Source organism: Pinus tabuliformis, chromosome J (genome assembly GCF_031772625.1).
Source record: "Pinus tabuliformis cultivar Carrire ecotype Pingquan chromosome J, CPIR1, whole genome shotgun sequence".
NCBI lineage: Eukaryota > Viridiplantae > Streptophyta > Pinopsida > Pinales > Pinaceae > Pinus > Pinus tabuliformis.
The window spans coordinates 1,385,159,715-1,385,167,306 of record NC_142295.1 but is presented as its reverse complement, the minus strand read 5'-3'; the positions used below and the strand labels follow the sequence as shown (position 1 = coordinate 1,385,167,306).

At 36.1% G+C, this 7,592-nt stretch overlaps 1 pseudogene; it reads left to right on the top strand.

Moving 5' to 3' along the window:
- The first annotated feature begins 5,883 nt into the window (after nt 1-5,883).
- On the top strand, nt 5,884-7,291 carry LOC149232522 (putative anthocyanidin reductase; annotated as a pseudogene).
- The last annotated feature ends 301 nt before the right edge of the window (nt 7,292-7,592 follow it).

Below are 7,592 nucleotides of genomic sequence, written 5' to 3'. Positions count from 1 at the left end.
TGGCCCATTCTGAAGAAAGTTGCTGATATTAGATCCTTCATGGGTCTAGTAGGGTATTACCATCGTTTTATTGAAAGGTTCTCGAAAATTCCTTTTCCCTAACATCATTACAGAAGAAAGGAAGATTTTTTTTGGTGAACTACTAAATGTCAACAGAGCTTTAAGCATTTGAAGCATTTAATTACCATTGCACATGTGCTAAAGGTTGCAGATCTAGAGAAATCATTCGGCGTATGCACGGATGCTTGTAAGGAAGGCATTAGAGGAGTATTACAATAAGAGTGTAAGGTTATGCTTATGAATCCCACATGCTAAAGGGTTATGAACAATGATACTTTGCTTATGATTTAGAATTAACAGCAATAGTGCATGCTTTGAGGATGTGGTGACACTGCTTATTGGGGAAGAAATTTATGTTGTTAACAGACCATAGCAGTCTTATAAGCTTCTTTAACCATCCCAGTTTAAATGGTCATCAAGCTAGATGGAAAACCTTTTTAAGTGAACTTGATTTTGAAATGAGACACCTCAAAGGAAAAGAAAACTGAGTTGCTGATGCATTAAGTGGAAAAATACATTGCATTTATGAAATACATTACAACCAAGTGGAGTCAAATTTTTCTTATATGATTAAATAAATGTCTCATAAAGACCCTGAACATATTTTTCTTTGGAAGCAAGCTAATAATGCTTAGAATAGCAGAGGACAATCTGATTATGAAATAAATCAAGATAAACTATTAACATTTGGAAATCAAATTTATGTCCCTAATCAACATTCTATTAAACAATTTATAATGGATGAGTTCCATAAGAAACCCTATGCTACTCATCCTAGATATCAGAAACTGCTTTCAGCTATCAAGAAAAGTTATTTAAGGCCAGGCTTAAGAAAAGACATTACTAAATATTTGGCTAAATGTTTAGAATGTGAGAAAGTGAAAGAAAAACATCAACATCCCACAAGATTACTTCATCCATTTCCTATTCCTGAGTGAAACTGGGAAGTGATCACTTTGGACTTTATTATAGGTCTTCCCAGAACTAAAAAGCAGCATGACTCCATTATGGTCATAGTTGACAAGCTAAGCAAAACCACTAATTTTATACCAGTGAAATCCACGTATAAGACCGTTGAAATTGTTGATATATTTACGAGAGAAATATTTATATTGCGCGAGATACCCAAAGTGGTAATCTCTAATCGATATGTAAAGTTTACATCTTCATTTTGGAAGACCCTTTTCTTTGGATTGGGTACGCAAATTCAGTTCAGTACCGCTTACATCCTCAAACGGATGGGCAGACTGAACGGGTTAATAAGCTTTTGGAGGACATGTTAAGAATGTTTGTGATGCAACATTCAAGTAAATGGGAGGATTACCTCCATCTGATTGAATTTTACTATAACAATGGATACCAAAAGTCATTGGGAATGAGCCCCTTTGAGGTATTGTATGGAGGAAAGGTAGAGTACCCATAGACTAGAGAAACATTGTTAATAAATTAACATTGGGTCCTCATATGCTAACCGAGATGGAGCAAACAATTAAAAATGTTAGACAAAATTTGAAGGCTAGTCAGGATAGGCAAAAATAGTATGGAAATAAAAAGAGAACCTATAGAGAGTTTAAGGAATGGGATCATGTGTACTTACAAGTAAGTCAAAGAAAAGAACTTTGCAGTGGAGAGGATGTGCTAAATTAGCACTTCAGTACTACAGTCCTTTTCAGATATTGGAATGAATTGGACCAATAGCATACAAACTTGCCTACCAAGTTATATTTGGATCCACAATGTCTTTCATGTTTCTTTATTAAAAAAATATGTGTACGATCCTAAGCATATAATTAACTCGGAAAATGTGTAGGTAATTTAATTAGTGAATTAAATTTTAGCGTATGTTTATATACATCAAGTAAAAAATAACCGATGATAATTCATGACGATGAACAGGTTGAACTAGAAGGAGAATTCTTGGTAGAGCCTCTTCGTATTTTCGATCGGAGAGAAACAACGTTACGAAAGTGAGTCATCACCCAGGTTAAGGTGCAATGGAAGCAATTTGGCCCAAAAGAAGCTACCTCAGAAGAGGAGGATTTGATGCGTAAAGTTTATCCCGCTTTATTTTCGTAAATTGAGGTGAACACCGGGGATGGTGTTCCTCATAAGAGGGGGAAGATTTGACACCCAAAACTACAGGGACAAATTATTTTGTTGCTTTATTATTTTACTTTTACTTTTATTTCTCTGTCATATTGTGTTTCAATGGAAACATTAAATATTTTATGGCTGAGCTGACCAAATTAATTTTATCAATAATATGTAACAGAAATAAACATATTTTCAGATATAGAAAATTAATTGTATGAACCTCATGAGGCAGTTAAGGTGGTTACACACCTTGGCTTCAAAATAAGAAATTCGAGGAAGGCCTAGGGGTTGGAGAATTTTGGAAAAGAAGGAATTGATTGAGAAGGAAGAACATTATCAAATAGTTCAAGGAACCTCCTTGAGTTGGGTAAGATAAATCAGTGGGAGAACTTGGAAGTGACTTGAAGAGCGTACGAGACTCGAAACTGGACTAGTAGCCTTGAGGTTTCGAGGTGACTCAATCTATTTACTGAATATATATTGTTTGGAGGGGAAGAGATTGGGGGAGAGTTTAGACGTCATAGCCAGATTGGTGGATGGGTGGTGAGATCTTCCAGGAGATAGAGTCATTACAAAAAAAAATAGATAAGTTCTTAACATAGTTCGTTTAAATATATGAATTATTTTATGCACATGCCTGTTATGAAACATAGAAGGAAACTTGAATGTAGTAGCACTAATGAAAGAGAGTATTTGTAAGAAAATCTGTATAGATAATATTCATGAGCAAATGATTATATACTATCTTGTTAGAATACTTTCCTTACTGCAAGATATAGAAATTAAATAGATACATATATTGGGCTTTTATCTAAAATGGCAAACATGCAAGCTCAACAATTTTGTTTTCTATTGAGATGACAAATACCCAAAACAGAGATATATTTAATTCCATTTTCGGTAGAACAATGTATAAATATCGGGGAAGAGTATGCAGCTGAGGAGATGGCCAAGGAGCGACTCCAATATCTATGAATAACCCAGCCTAATAGTATTACAGAAGTTTTGATTTAAACCAGAAAGTCAACATCATACAACTTGACCTCACTGCCATTAATAACATTCCTTTAATAAAGGCAAACTGATATTTAAATTCAGATTTGCATTAACTGTTCAAGTTTTTGAAGTAAAAGAAGGAAACAGTAAATTGATAATCATGTCTAGACTGAGGATGAATAAATGACATTCAGTTTCCAAGGGTGTTACACCCTTGATGGCAGTTACAATCTTATACTAGATAAAACCCTGTCTACCGGGACACTTTTTCGCTCCCAGTACCTTAAACAAGCTAAGCTAGTATCTAAATTCTGGGTAATTTAACTCATAACTAGATTGAGGGGAGGAATCGAGCGGCGAGAATGAACCAAACTGAAATGATACCATGCACAACAGGTAGGTTAAATTCTCGTTCGAACCAAAAAATGGAAAGGAGAAAATTGCCCAGACTCCTCACCTGCGAGGTGAAAAACGAATTTAAGTTAAAAGAGTAATTAAAAGGGAAAAATTTCATGCTCGAAGAAACTTGGAGAAATAGGAAAATTTTCCATAACTGAAATTTACAGTGAAACCCTGAAGTTGGGATGCAGCGAAACCACTGTGAGAGGTCAGAGCTTGGTTAGCCGTAATATTTGTAACGAAACCCAGAATGCCCAGTAATTTACACAAGGAACTCACCTGCGGCTTGGGCATGTCCATGACCATTATGCATGATTGATTTCCGATGAGAAATCTCTCAATAAGATAGGAGGTAATAGTATTGTCGTAGAAACAATGCAGAGTTTAGAGAACCGACCGACAAGGCCACCATTAAATTTCGTAGCCAGAGAAACATATTCCAAGGTTAAAAGAAAGAATTTTGGGTTTAACAAATTATTCAATAGCCACTCGGAGGTTCCATATAAATATCTTACCTAAATGGCAATACATTCTTGGAAATTCACTAGCTAAAAACAGTAAAAGCCAGGTTGAAGCGAGAACGTAGTTTAGACTAGCAACTGTGGCGTATATCGGTTAAAATGACAACCAAAATACTTGTAAGTGTTTGCTAAACCCTCACCAACTTGCCGAGGAGGCATCGACAGAACAGGAAACAGAGAAATGACAATGTGTCTGGCAGAGCTAGGGTTCTGGTAACCTAACAAATGCCAAGAATCTCATGATCATCCGATTACCAATCTAGCAATCTAACGGAGAGTGCTAGAACCAAGTGAGATTATCGACACCTAGCAGAGATACCAACTTAATTCGAGAAGGTTCCAAGTATATGTCAATGAACGATTACCGGGTAAGAGGGTCAATTAACCGGAAGGTGTTGCACCCACAATAATTGGTGACTGAATATTAATATTAATGCATGTCAACCATATTGTGTCTCTAATGTGAATGTTAAACAAGTCCTCCATATAAGTTGTGAGAACCTCGCTAGGTCCAGTGGGTTAGATATTTAATAATATATATATAAATATCAAGTATGCTATGTCTCGTTTCAAATGCATATTCGATGTACCAAGCTTTATAGTTATTATAGTTTAAAAAAAAATAAGTATGCAATGTTGTTTGGGTGAAAGATGTTACATTAATAACATGGTAAGAGAAAATTGAAGTCGACTTCTAAATAGCAAAGATGCTTTAACAATAGGGACTCAACCAATTGAGATAATCCTCAAAGCAATAAACACAAACACATGTATTCATGTTTGAGTTTGACAACTTTAAACTTTGATAAAATAAAATAAAATTTGATTCTAAATTCAACATACTAAAAAAAATTGAAAATTAAAATATATATAGTTTTAAAATTGCTAGTAAAAATTGTATCATATATATATATATATAATTGAAATATTACTTTTTTATAATAATTGTTTATAAATATATATAAATTTATATAACTTAAATGTGTTTCTTTCTTATACTTAATAAATATAATAATTATTATTATCCAATCGTAGTGATTTTACTACTAAGCCTAGCAAGACATACATACTCTACCCCTTTGGTTTTGAACTTACGACCTTTTAAAAGGAAACAAAATCTTAACATTTAGACTTGCTCAGACTGTATTACATACATATATATATATATATATTAATTATTGAAATGTTACACTTTTATAATTCAAATCTATGATATAAATAAAAAATTAACATATTAAAAGTGTGACATTAAGTCAAACAAATAAATATTATAAAAATAAAATTAACAAAGATTCTCCCAAAACTAATTTAATATATATGGGTATCTTGTGAGTTGTCAAATTTGACATAAAGACACCGTTAGTACCAATAACTTAGATTGGGAGCAAGTAAATTTTATTGTTTTTTTAGTATTTTATTAAATACCTCGATTTAATAATAAACTTGGAACTGAATTTTATTGTTTCTAGTATTTTATTAAATACCTCGTAATCTAATAATAAAGAGGAACTGAATTTCAATAAAATTTTATAAGAATTATGTAAAATTATGAGTTTTCGTGTTTGGACTGTTTGTGTTCTACCAAACAATAATTATTATATAAAATACTATAAATAGTTATAGTTCATACCAAAGAACTTTTATTCACATGTATCAACCTGACCGAACGCTTGGCGTCCACAATTTACAAGTGTAGATGTGGTGAAATAAACCTTACATGGAGGCGCTTGCGTTCTGATTGTAAAGTTTCAGGGAAACTGTCTCTCTCGTAATAATGTTTGAAGGAAAAAGGAGGCACCCATTATTCCTCAAAATGGCCGGTGAAACCATCAATTGTAAAGGCCGTCAACCAACAACTTTCTGCGTGACGGGAGGTGCAGGTTTCGCGGGCTCCTGGCTCGTCAAGCGCTTACTCCACAAGGGTTACACTGTCCGTGCTACAACGCGCCACCCAGGTTTGCATCTCCTCTTCTCCAGAAAGCTTTCCGCCTTTTATTTCAGTACGTTTAACAAGTATATTATTGGGTGGACGCACAGAGAACGAAGCGAGGGTGAGCCATCTCCTGAACATTCCCGGAGGTGCTGAACGGCTCAAGCTCTTCAGAGCTGAACTATCGGAAGACGGCAGTTTCGACGCCGCCGTCGCCGGTTGCCAAGGAGTTTTTCATGTAGCATCTCCTATGGATTCCACAGCCAAAAATCCAGAGATAAACCCCTCTAAATCTCCCTTTACATTTTGAAATGCATCGTGGACCAAATACACCGAAATGCTGATATATTTATTTAATTCGTCCTCCGGCAGAACGATGTGATAAGGCCGGCCGTAGAGGGAACGCTGAGTGTTCTGAGGGCGTGCACAAAAGCCCAAACAGTTATGCTAACATCGTCTGCAGCTACGTTTATGACCCACGACTCAGTGGAGCAGAATCAGAGCGTTAACGAATCCTTCTGGACGGACGTTGATTCCCTGCGGACTAAAAAGCCCACTTCCTGGGTGGGTAGATAGATACCTACATACACCAAAATTTTAACGCATAACCTACAAGATCTCCAAATCCTTGTTTCATTATGATCTAATGGACATGATTTATTTGACGGTGCAGGAATATGCGGTTTCCAAGATTTTGGCAGAGCAAGCAGCGCTCCAATACGCAAAGGAGTACGATCTGGATGTGGTGACCATCATTCCTGTGCTTGTCGCGGGCTCTTCCATCACCCCAGACGTGCCCGGCACTCTTCAGGTGGCCCTCTCACTCCTCACCGGCATCCCACAGCTCTTGGGGTATTTGAAGCAGTTGACGACGTTATATGGATATCTTCAATAGTACACGTTGACGACCTCTGCAGTGCTCATATTTTCTTGATGGAGAACCCCTCTGCACAGGGCCGCTACATCTGCTGCTCAATCAGCACCTCCATTTCAGACCTCGCAAGCTACTTGTCAAAACGCTATCCGCAGTACAATGTCCCAACCCAGTGAGTATCAATATCAGTAATGTATTGCCTTTTCCTGTCGTCTGGATATGTGCATGTATGCGTATATATTGCAATTTAATGTCTGTGTGTATACGTCCAGGTTTGAGGATGTGCCAGCTGAGACCCGGGAGGTGAACATTTCGTCGAAGAAATTGGTGGAGAGTGGTTTCTCCTTCAAATGTGGCATTGATGAGATCTACGATGACGGTGTGGAATACTTGAAGAGCAAGGGAATGCTTAATTAAGACGAGAAGACCACTAAACAAAAAGGATGTTTGATGAGCGATGGTAATAAAACCGCGGTGTGGTTGGAGTATGTGATCATTCCGTTCACACACAAAAGGAAGTAGATTTGACAGTATCTCTATTTTTATTAAAAATTTGAGGCAGTCTAAAGATTTTTTTATGAGTTGTTTTTAGTGTGGTTTTTTAGAAATTTTTCTCCAATTTAATTTCTCTAAAATCTGACAGTAATTTATTGAAATCTCAAGTTTGATGGGTGAGACCGCACAATCAAAATGCCCCAGGGGTTTTTCATGATGCTGA